Here is a 12600-nt window from a genome sequence, read left to right as displayed (position 1 = left end):
CCCAAGGACAAAGCTGCCTGACCCCAGCGTACATACTCAGGTGGCCAGCCCAAGCCACCACCTGCGGCCCCGTGGCCACACTGCTATTTTAATCACACTAGCTTGAGCAGAGCTAGTGCGTGTCTGTCTACCTGCACTGGGAAGCATGCGCTTTTGGATGTTATGCCAGCTACAAGCACAAACTCTCAAAGATGCACTATACACATGCAAAGTGCATTAAGTTTAGCTTCCCTGGGACTTTAAAGGCACGGCAGCAAAACACTAGTAGATCTGAATATGCAGCTTCTTATATCTCCAACAAAAGCAGCAGTTTCACCTTCCACAGTTAAAAATGAATGATTTAATAGCGACCTGAAGCACCGAGAGGGTCTTAAACTGTGATTTTGATTCCATGCCAGTTTATTTTTTAATTTAAGGAATAAATTAACATACCCTGCTAACACAGAAGCCCAGGATTAGGATAGAGTTGTATTTAGTCCTTCTTGGTTACCAACCGCAGAGTATCTGAGGCTCTCTATGACTTTACGGAGCACCATCAGTATGCTAGGCATTGTGCAGCAGAGAGACAGACATGGTCCCAACCCTCGTGGGAGCAGGTGATAAAACTTTTGGGCCATATGTCTATTTCTCACTGAGCTGCACAGATAGTGAAACCTGCAGGGTGAGCATCTGAAAAGTTCTGGCCTAACTCTGCTCCCGCTGCAGTTAGCCCCACCGACTGCAACTGGAGCTGACATAGGACAATGCTGAGTGCTTCAGAAAGTCCCACATGCAAATTGCAGCCACCAAGGAGCTATATTTCTTGGTCTTATAGCAGTTGGTTGAATCACAGCCGTGTAAACTGAGATGTAGGCAAAGGCCTGGTCTACATCTCTAAACTGATCGATTTTCTCTGAGCTGAGAAAAATGTCACACCCTGAGCACTGTAGCTAGGTCAGCCTAGCCCCCTGTGTAGACAGGGCTAGGTTAATGGGAAAATGTTTCCACCAACCTAGCTACCAACTCTAGGAAATCTAGATTCCATCAGTGTAGGAACCGTTTACACTACAGAAGCAAAACTGCAGTGCTGTAGCTGTACCGCGATAGTGGCTGTAGTATAGACATTCCCCTCAGAATCACAGGCACCTAACACCCATTGACTGTCAACAGGACTCGGGTGCCTAACTCCCTGAGGCCCCTTTGAAAATCCTAGCTATAATTAATAAATATAGGAAACTCTTCTAAAAACTTTTGCTGCAGTTTGATAAATAATGTAAAAAAATATTGTAAATATTTTTATTTGAATCATTTCACAAACTGGGTATATAATTGTGAATGAGTAGCCCATCCTGGTGTTCTGAGTGAACAACAAAACAATCAAATAATGTATTCAAAATATCGAGAAATTATATACAACTCCATCATCTCTACAGATTACCCTGGTCACTGGGAAAGGTGACAGCATTTGGCAGGTGTCTGTTAGCACACGTTTCACCACAGTCATTAACATGTTCTAAGTGTACTGGATATATTTACATTAGATTGGGTTTCTTAATCAAAATAAATGTCAGGTGCTTTTAAGCCACTCAGTCAGTATAGGCTAAAATAATTGCTTGTTTTCTGCCCCATTAAATAGACATAAATATGGTCCCATGCTACACCTGTTTGGCAATCCAAGGAGCTGCCAACACCTGAACAAGTTAGATACCCAGATATTCAATTATCAACAGCCTGCTATAACGTTTACATGGTTCTTTTCTATCCTTCAGTTAAACACAATTTCCTCTGCTGTTCTCATATGAATCGCCACTACTATAGACAAGAATGTTTCTTGGATTAAAATGATTTGATACTTTTTACATATACAAGGATGACTCACTGATCAGAGAAATCAGACTCCCTCTGGACAAAAATTATCCAAAAAACCCCCAATCAGTCATGTGATTAGAACAAATATAATCCCAGCCTTTCCTCAAACCTCCGGTCTGGCCTTGGGTCAGTAACTTAGCCTTTCTAGACCTCAGTTTCCCCATTTTAAAAGGAGGATATTAATACTTTTTGTATCTCTCACACAGGTTAGGAGAAATAAATTACTACATGTAAGGTGCTCAGATAGCACACTGATGAGTGCCACAGAAATAAACATATTGCATAAAACTAGCATCTCTTGTCCAAATTATATGCAGCTTCTATAGCTGGGAAGATGCTAACACCTGGATCACAAGCTGACAAGCAGAGATAAGGAAAATTCTAGATATTTCTTCATATCACTTCAACTCAAGAGCTAATCACCATTAAAGACATTATCTGCCAGCATATCAGTGCTTTCCTGGAACGGGTAGGCCGAGCCTTTCCTCTGACTGGCAGGTCCAGCTCTGCCTCCTGGCCAGCAGAAACAGAGGTAAATCCATTCCTTGAAATGGGAAAACTGAGAGAAGAAACTTGAGACCCGGCCAACATTTAAAAGGTTTGCTGGTATAGCTATGTCAGTTACGAGTAGATCTGGGCAAAATGTTTAGGACAAATAATTTATGCTACAAAAAATGCAGTTTCAGTTGACCTAAAACTATTTGTGAATTTGACATCAATACGAACATAAAAATGGTCATGCTGGGCCACGCCAATGGTCCATCTAGCCCAGTATCCTGTCTTCTGACACTGGCCTGTGTCAGATGCTTCAGAGAGAATGAACAGAACAGGGCAATTATCGAATCATCCATCCCGTCATCCAGTCCAAGCTTCTAGCAGTCAGAGGCTTAGGGACACCCAGAGCATGAGACTGCATCCCTGACCATCCTGGCTATTAGCCATTGATGGACCTATCCTCCATGAACTTATATAATACTTTTTTGAACCCACTTATACTTTTGGCCTTCACAACATCCCCTGCTAACAAGCTCCACATGTTGACTGTGCACTGTGTGAAGAAGTACTTCCTTTTGTTTGTTTTAAACCCGCTGCATCTTAATTTCATTGGGTGATCTGATCTCTGGTTCATGTGTTATATAAAGGAGTAAATGAAAGAACTATCCACAGTAACTCCAAGATCTGTTTCTTGAGTGGCACCAGCTAATTTACACCTCTGTCGTTTTTAATGTATAGTTGGGATTATGTGTTCCAATGTTCATTGCTATGCAATTATCAACATTGAATTGCATCTGCCATTTTGTTGCCCAGTCACCCAGTTTTGTGAGCTCTCTTTGTAACTCTTCGCAGTCAGCTGTGGATTTAACTGTCTTGAATAACTTTGTATCGTCTGAAAACTTTGCCACCTCACTGTGTACCCCCTTTTCCAGTTCATTTATAAATATGTTCAACAGAACTGATCCCGGTACAGATCCTTGGGAGACTCTGCTATTTCTCTCTCTCCACTCTGAAAACTGGCCATTTATTCCTACCCTTTATCCAGTTACTGATCCCATGACTGCTTATTTTGCTTAAGAGCCTTTGGTGTGGGACCTTGTCAAAGGTTTTCAGACAAAGTCCAAGTACACTATATCCACTGGATCACCCTTGCCACATGCTTGTTGAGACCTTCAAAGAATCTCAATGGATTGGTGAGGCACGATTATATCAACAGTACGTTAAACCCATCTGAGGTATGGATACATTAAAAATGGTGGTGATATCGGGGTTATAGCTCCCATTGGTTACCTTAGGTTCTTATGTTAATTAAATATTTACAAGACAGCCAGAGGAGGAAGGGGAAGAGGAGAGAGAGGAGATAGTGGAGGCAGTAGTGCTGCGGCTGCTGTTGGCAGTCCCTTACCACAATTTTAGCCAAGTGGTTAGGACATTCACCTGGAATGTGGGAGACCCAGATTCAAATCTCTGCTCTGAAACAGACATGAAATGGACTTTTTCAAATTACCAAAAAATATGAAACATTTTATATTTTGTTCAACCCAAACTGATTTTTTTCTTCAATTTTTCAGAACTGCAACTGAACCAAAAAATCAATTATTTGCTCATCTCTAGTTAGGAGCATGAAAAAAAGGAAGTCACAACCCTAACAGACTTAGCTACGCTAGCAAAAGCCCTAGAGTACATGCAATTATACGGGCTAAAAACTGCTTTTGGTGATATAGCTTATTTCATTCAGGGAACTGGTATAAGTTACACAGGCTTTGCCAGCATAAGCTATGCGAGGAGGGTTTGTTGGTATATACAGCACCCAATTCACCAGCCACACAAATTGACGGTACACAAATGTGGCGATGGTAAGATTATAAAGCCAGTGCGCACATGTTCACGGTTTGTCTAACTGCAATCCAATTACATTTAGCAAGAATAAGTTCAAGAATGCAAATATCTGTCTTAGTATTTATCACTAATAAGTATGTGTATAATTAGGGATAGATTTAAAACAAAACAGACAGACTGTTCTTCCCAAGACTCCTAATGGCAGCATGATCTCTAATACAGGATTAGTAAACTTTGACTCTGAAAGAGAAAATCTGACACCATATATGCTGACCCACATTTTCAGCACTTGGCGATGCATTAGTTTTTCCTATTAACAGTGATTTTACACACTACAGAACACAGCTGTCCCCTGCTGTGAGGAGAATGTTGTGTTAAGGTCAAAAACTAGAACATGCATAGCTGCATGGTTTAAAATATATAACAAACTACAAACTCCAGTAGCAAAAAAATCAAAGAAAGGAGGGAGTGCGGAAGATGCCTTAAAAAGCACATTCAGGTCCAGCTAGATATCATATACCAGGGAGAAAATCCATTCTCTGAAAGGAGATAGTTTACAGTAAGTCAGGCTAAAGGGATATTCGTCATGGCTATTGGCCCTCAAAATAAGACTGTTTCTACTCTCAAACTGGACTTTATTGTGGAAGGAGGAGAAGTAGCACCATGCTACAAGAACAGGAAGTCAGGAGCTACGAGGTCTATTCCTAGCTCTTCTATTCCAAGACTCACTGTGTTCCTGCAAACACTTATGGCAGTGCTTAACCTTACTTGTCGAGTAGTCCCATTTACTTCAACTGACGCCAAAGACTCCCACCGACTTTAATGGTCTTTAGTTAGGCTCCTTGAGACAATGGGTAAATTACTCAACCCTGCTTGGTGCATCAGTTTCCCCATCTGTAAAATGGAGATAAGACCTCTTTCCCTTAAGACTTACTAAAAATAACTTTTATAGAACCAAACTTTTACACTTACCACTGAGCACAGTGCTTACTACTCTGAGTAGTGCCACAGACTTCAAGTGGAAGTGAATACAATACAAATAAATACAATGGCACTACTCACATTAGTGAGCACTGCGCAGTCCGAAGCATTTGCAGGATCACTTCCCTATATATTCTTCAAATGCCATAGATACAGGAGCCTACAAAAATAATCCTCCATCTCCAATTATAAAATCTTCACCAGTTTTACTTATTGCTCAGTAAAAACACATTGTGTATTGCTTGCTGCTGCAGCACTTCCCCAGGGCTGGGCAGACACCTGCTAAGGCAGGACCTTGTGGCTGGAGAAGTTGCTACATATCTTCAAGATTGTTCATTGCAGTGTCATTAAATAAAATAAAATAAAGACCACGGTGAAAGAGATGAAAAAAATCAGTTGGGAATAAATATTTTCCAAGCTGTTAAGTGGGCACAGGAAGAGGAAATGAGGTCATTACAAATGATAAATGGCATGACTGCACTTATTTATAAGTTGCTGTTAGACTTCTCCTTCGGGTGCAGAGTCTATGCGCAATTACCTCAGCAAAACTACAGTTCTCCTTGGTCATATCCTTATCTCCTCAGCCTTTGGCTGGGATGTAAGTGTCAGGGTATTATTTGGGGATGAAGCTCCAGCATGAGCACAGAAAATCCTCTCCAGGGCCATTAACTCCTCACTTAGTCAACACCAGATTTTTCAGAGAACATGAGCAACTTCCCCGATATTAAGGTCGCATTGTTCCCCTATCAGAGCCAAAACTGTGAATGAGCAAACTAATGTTTTATCTGTCCAGCAGCAACCTCTCTCAACATCTTTCTTTTGATATATGCTAACATACACACAGATACATATAGACATACATACATTTTAAGCATGCATGCATGCTTCATTTTCATAAGAACTGAGCATCCAGAATTCCCACTGACTTCTGCACAACCTCAGCAGCACCTCTGGAAATCAGGCCCATATTATTAACTTAACCCAAGAGTGCTGTTGATAACTGACTTCTATTTATACTGGGCAAGGATGCTGGTTTAGATGCTTCCTATTTACTTTGTCTATCGAGATGCTGCAGAACTGGTTGAGGATTTGTAACAGGATGGGAAGAGTGTCCTCAAGGTTAGTGAGTCAGAAAAGTGGGTCACCAATCTGTACTTGGAAGAGGAAACTGTGATCTCTCACGTGCCAGAGACACATCTGATCTTCATGGCTAGGGGTTCTAAACCAAGGTCCAAAGGAAGGGAAGAAGGTGGGTGCAGGGGTAGCTTAAAATGTGCCCCTTCCAACAGACATGTGGGCAAAAAAGGTTAGGTCATTAAATCCTACTCTACTTTTATATATCTGTGAATATAAACTGGTGCTGACAAACAGGGCCCTGTTTACTTATATGGCAGCATCACGGGGCTTTACCTAGCTAGTGCAAAGTCCCTACCTTGAAGGATTTGCAATCCAAGTCAGGCAAATAAACAGCAGCAGTTCAAATGCAAGAAGGCATCAGTGGGGAGACCAGCACAGGAAAGCGTTGCCAGAGGAGAGGGATTTAAAGAGAGGCTATGGAGGGCATTTAGCACACAGTGGCTGCTAGGGATGGTTTGGAAGAGGGCAAAAGACAAAGGAGGGATGGAGACAAAAGGACTAGAGAAAGAAGATTCTGCAGATGTCCAATTTTTGCCTCTCCCAGCCCTGCTGCACTTTGTTAAACCCCTTTTCATTGTAGTGGAGTTTAACTCAATCCTTTTGCTTGTATCTGTTAGCTTGGAGACTAATGATCCACCTGAAAGCGTTCTGAGCCTCTGATAAACGTATGATTAGCACAGCTGAATGCCCGATCCATCCATCAGGGAGACAGTGTCGATCTATCCCCAGTGTTCACCTTGGGAGTGCATCAGTGTTTGATTTAATATGCCCTGGCACGCACTATATCAATACACAAACCCTTCAGATAAATGGGTGCTCAAGTCTTGGTTTAATGGTGAAGTTATTTGCACTGAAGAGGCACAATACAGTAACCAGTGCCTAATCGATACTCAGGTCACAAACTATTTGGGGAGATATTATGAAGGCATATAGTGGGACAACACCAAATGTGCTCCACCGAGCCTTGTCACCACCACTATTGTTCAGCAAATCTCCCACCAAACCACCTCCAATGCTGGGAGAGCCGACGTCAACCTGGTACTGCGGTTTTAAACATTGTGTCATCTATTCCTGTTCATAGATATTAAGGTCAGAGGGGACAATTAGATTATCTAGTCTAGAGATTCTCAAACAGGGGGGTGGGGGAGGAGAAGCTTTGGGGGAGGGGGAAACTGTGCACATTTTAATTTACCCACAGCAACGAATAACTAGCAAAGCTGATTCCTCCAGACATATCAGGTCCTCAGATAACACTGAATTCTGACAGATTTCTGTTAAGCTTGGATAGCATTATAGAAAATCGATGCCATCTGTACATTAATCCGTTTGCTACAACGTGTTGTGCACGTTTCGTTGTAAGCATCGACCACAATCACAGTTTGGCTTTTGCTCTTATGACAATGGATCGTTGGTTCTGTTTGAATCAATGACTGTTTTTAATATTTAGTGAGAGTTGCAGGTTGATTTTTTTTAACGGTATATGTACTTGTGTGGCGGCGGGGAGGGGAGAGCCCTTAAACTACTACAGACACAACAAAGGAGGGTGTGATCAAATACGTTTGAGAACCGCTGATCTAGTCTGATCTCCTGTATAAACATAGTCCACAGCATTTAATCTACTCACCCCGTATTGAGTCAAATAACATGTATCTGACTAAAGCACATTTTGTCTTGATTTGAAGACTTCAAGAGCAGGTCTACAAGATACAGTAGTATAAACGGCTGAGCCATGTCTACCACTGTTGCATCGATTGTCGCTACTACCAGTGGAATTGCACACATGGTAATGCAACAGCGGGAGATCTGCGGAAAAAACCCACTAGTGTAGACACAGCCACCCTGGACTGGCACAGAAGCACTGCTCAGGACCGCCAGGCGTGAGACTCACATTCAATTCCCAGTCTAGAGCTTTCATCAGCCAGTCCAATGAGGACAGTGGGTCTGATTCTGATTTCAGTTAAACGAGCATAAATCTGGAGTCACTCCAGTCAAGGTGCTCTTGCTATACACTGTAACCCATTCAGATCTTGGTGGTGGGAGGAGAGGAGGAGAACAGTTAGCTGGATCAACGGCAAAGCTGATTACAAAGGTGTTTGACAGGAGCCCAATCCTGAACTGGAAGGATGACTGGGGAGGGACCCCGACTACTCAGGCAGGATGGACTATGTGCGACCCACGTGGAAGGGGGAGGAGTCTGATGTCAGAACCCAGTGCGTGCGCTCTCAAAAGACACAGCACAGCTGTTACAACAGACTTTTCGGTGACTCTGTGGAATGATGCGATACTGTTCATGAGACTGTGCCTTCCCTCAGAGCAAGCGGAGTTAACACTGGTCTCCTGCCCTCTTCACCAGGCATCACGCCTCCATTATTACCAGCCAGAGAGCTACTATTTCCCTGCTTGGAGGCCCAGGTAACCAGCCTTGGAACTGGAGACACTGCAGTCAAGGACCTGTTGTTTTTTCCATGCTCTACCAGCATTCTTCGGGGTGACTATAATTAAGCCATAATCACTTTACTCAAGTCTGGCATATCTGACCTAAGAGACACGGAGCTCCCATTGACTTCAACGGGGAGGGTTTGCGCTCACATGGCTAGACTGAGCCTCCGACAGCGTTGCTGTCTACACCACTACTTTTAGTGAGCTAATGCAAACCCTGCTAGCAGGAGGCTGTCTACCCAAGCTGGGAGGTTGGCTCTCAGCTACAGTGTAGACACGAAGGCACCTTACACCACACTAGCAGCCTGAAGTGGTCTTAAAGCTGATGCAAATTACTTCTATGCTCACTTTACAACCCCTTTACAATGCCAGAGTGAAATACCCTAAGAGTACCTGAGAATCAGGCCCAGTATGTTTGTGACTGGCAACAGGTTCAATCTGGTTTATAAATCCTAGGAACACATTACATTGTAGAGTTGTTTCACACGATTTCTGCTTTCCTTTATCTTACCAATACACAGGTTTAATTTCAAAAGGGACCGTTCTTACTATGTTTGTCTTGTGTCTATAACAATGGAGCCCTGACTTAACTGGGGGCATCGGGGCACTGCAGTCAGAAATCACAACCCTCTGCAGGCCATTTAGTCCTTAAAATGGACTAGAGCCGGGGTGCCCAAACTATGTCTCAGGAGAGCATTTCATAAGGGCTGGGGCCTGCTTCAACACAACATACTAACAGCCAACTCATTAGCGTTCTGTTGTCCTGTTGACATCATTTTAGTTTAGTTATGTTTTCTTTACTGTTTTCTATCATTCTGATACACATTCTATGCACTGATCTCTGTTTTTAAATAGACAATGCTGTACATCACAGCCTATCTAAATATATACAGAACAGAATCGGTTGGGCCCTCACACGGTTGTGCTTAGGTTTATGTGGCCGCCCTGTATAATACGGTTGGGCACACTGCACTAGAACCTCATTGAGGTATTGTGAATAAATAAAAACAGACAAGCGATTGCCTGCTATGCACACGCTAACTGCTTTCAATGAGGATTTTATTTTGAGAGATTACATTCACTGCCCAAGAGCTGCAGCACACATAAGAACGGCCGTACCGGGTCAGACCAAAGGTCCGTCTGGCCCAGTATCTGTCTACCGACAGTGGCCAATGCCAGGTGCCCCCAGAGGGAGTGAATCTAACAGGCAATGATCAAGTGATCTCTCTCCTGCCATCCATCTCCATCCTCTGATGAACAGAGGCTAGGGACACAGCCACAGTGGACTAGTATTTTTGAATATGCAAGCCCCTATAGGGACAGTAGTATCAGTGCTCTGTAGCTGTGGCTCTCAACCTTTCCAATCTACTGTACCCCTTTCAGGAGTCTGATTTGTCTGGTGTACTCCCAAGTCTCACGTCACTTAAAAAGTACTTGCTGACAAAACCAGACACAAATGTACAAGTGTCCCAGCACCCTATTACTGAAAAATTGCTGGCTCTCTCATTTTTACCATATATCTATAAAATAACTCAATTGGAAAATAAATATTATATTTACATTTCAGTGTATAGTATACACCGCAGTATAAACAAGTCACTGTCTGTATGACATTTTAGTTTGTACTGACTTCGCTAGTGCTTTTTATATAGCCTGATGTAAAGGTAGGCAAATACCAAGACGAGTTGATGTACCCCCTCGAAGACCTTTGTGTGCCCCCCAAAGGTACGTGAACCCCTGGTTGAGAACCACTGATCTGTAGGCTGAAGGACAGGGGATCCCTAAGGCGATTTGCCTGCCTCAAGTTGCAGTTAAAAGGAGAAGAGGAAAAAAAAAGGTGAAACTGATATGCAGAATCTACAGAAATTCAAATTTTAGACACTCCCATCTGTCTTATGGCTTTTTTGCATCCAGGTGTAGCTGCACATTTGGTAGGAGCAGGAAGGGCTTATCTCAGATAGCTGCAATCCAAACAATACGCACAAGGAGGGAAACTGAGTATGGCGTGGGAGTTTACGCGTCCTGAAATTCCTTCTCTCCTAGGGTTTTAGTGAGAGCTTTCATGAGTGTCGGAAATGTGATTCCTGTATCCAGGACTGCTCTAGTGCATTCATGACCCTACGTCTGTGTATAATAAAATTCTGTTTACCATTAGGGACCCAGTAAGGGTAAATGCTTAAAATGGACCCAGGAACAGATATGTGCAGAAGAGAAAACAGAGTTACAACAATTAACAGAAGCTATGTGTGTATGTGTGTGCATGCGCACACACATATGCTTTAATAAAATATTTTGTTGGCATGACAAGTGAACTCCAGAGCCAAGCAATCTGCCCAAGGGCATGGATCCCAGGGGAGCTTATTTCTCTTAAAAACAAGTTTGTCGAGATACAGTTACGGCACAGACAACCAAGTGTCACTACCTATTCCTGAGTAACAGGTATTTTTCATCTAGCAGAGGAGGGTAAAGAGATAGTCAGGAAAGATACGGATGCTGCAGCTGAAATAAGGCACCGGGGCTCTCTCTAGTTGCTGAATCCTGGATGGCCAGTTCCTGCCACAGTGTTCTGTACTGTACATCCCAGTCCCTTGAAAACATTACAAAGCAAACTGGTATTTACAGAGTAAAATGACTCAAATGCCCAGAGTATTTTAAACTCACACCTAGGCCAATCAGACTCTCATTCCTGACGTGCCGTTGTTAAAAAGCTTCTTTCAAAACACTGTGCTGCAAGATGATAAATATTAATACAACCAATACTAACAATAACAAGCAAGCAACTAAGCAACAAGTAGTGAAGGGAACCGAAAAAGCCCTGCAAGTCTTAGACAAGAGACACACCAAAGCAAGGCAAAAAGTGCCTCTTACCTTGTCCTTGCTGCAGGCCAGAAAATCAGTACCTCAGCAGTGGCAGGCTAACTCCACAAAACTCATTAACACAGCAATGGAGTTTCTTAATCAGCTCAGCTCTCTAGTCCAGCCACCGAGGATTAGATCCAGACAGAGTGAAAGGTCATTTTCCACTGCACAGTGCCTCCAGTTCAAATGTCCACCACACTCACATCCCCTCGCAGCTCTCTTCTCCCAGGCTCCCAGTCCAGTTTCTCAAGCTCTGGCTTTTGTCTCCTGATCAGCAAAACCTCTGATCCTGAGGCTCACACACACACACACTGTCTCAGGCAGTACACGCTCTGCTTTGTGATTGAAACTCCACAAGAGGCCCCTCCCAAAGCTCCCACTTGTGAAACAAGCTACACTAGTCTAGCTCCACCCTTTTACTCAGGTGACTGCTTATTACTCAGACAACAGCCCCAAGTGGTTGAATTTCTAGTTTACCTCCTCCTGGATCTGGTTTCGCTTCATTTGCCGCTTTTCATTTATTCCAGCAGGCCCAGGTTTGTAAGGCACAAGGAGTGGCCTGTTGACAGGACAATACCTTTGGCTCCAGAGATAAGAAAAGTGATTGAATCAACAGAAAGGGAGGGCAATAAAAAGCTGACTCATGCTTTCACACAGAGGAATTCTAGTCCTGCAGGGTGTAATAGTAAGACTCACTCCACGTGGTCTTGGGTGGAAAATCTAATCTAAATAAACTAATCCCCTTTCCTCCCTAAACTGTAAACCGCTCAGGGCAGGGATTTCATCCTCTGCTCGTCTCTAAAGTGTTAGGCATACCTATGGTGCTTATTTATAAATAAGTCAGTAATAACAATATGAGTCAGGAAAAAAATCTCCCCATTCCTTTCTCATTTGTGAGCGCACACACACACTTCCTGCATGTTGGTGTCACACACACACTGGATGTCAGTGTCTCTCTGTCACACACACACTTCCTGAATGTCACTGTCATGTCTTACGTTA

General features: G+C 43.1%; 1 protein-coding gene across 3 annotated transcripts in view; it reads right to left on the bottom strand.

The window, feature by feature from the left end:
- Window positions 1–12600, bottom strand: part of ARHGAP32 (Rho GTPase activating protein 32) — a 190079-nt gene that overhangs the window by 51606 nt on the left and 125873 nt on the right. Inside the window, exon 1 of one of the 3 annotated variants that reach the window (XM_039496379.1) lies at window positions 11608–11849. The exons of the other annotated variants lie outside the window; for them this stretch is intronic. The gene's annotated coding sequence lies outside the window, so the exon portion shown is untranslated. Of the gene's footprint in view, window positions 1–11607; window positions 11850–12600 lie in introns of those variants that run through there. 3 annotated transcript variants of the gene reach the window in all.

The sequence above is a fragment of the Mauremys reevesii genome, linkage group 12 (genome assembly GCF_016161935.1).
Source record: "Mauremys reevesii isolate NIE-2019 linkage group 12, ASM1616193v1, whole genome shotgun sequence".
NCBI lineage: Eukaryota > Metazoa > Chordata > Testudines > Geoemydidae > Mauremys > Mauremys reevesii.
The sequence above is the reverse complement of the archived record's forward strand: the minus strand, read 5'-3'. Positions and strand labels throughout refer to the sequence as shown.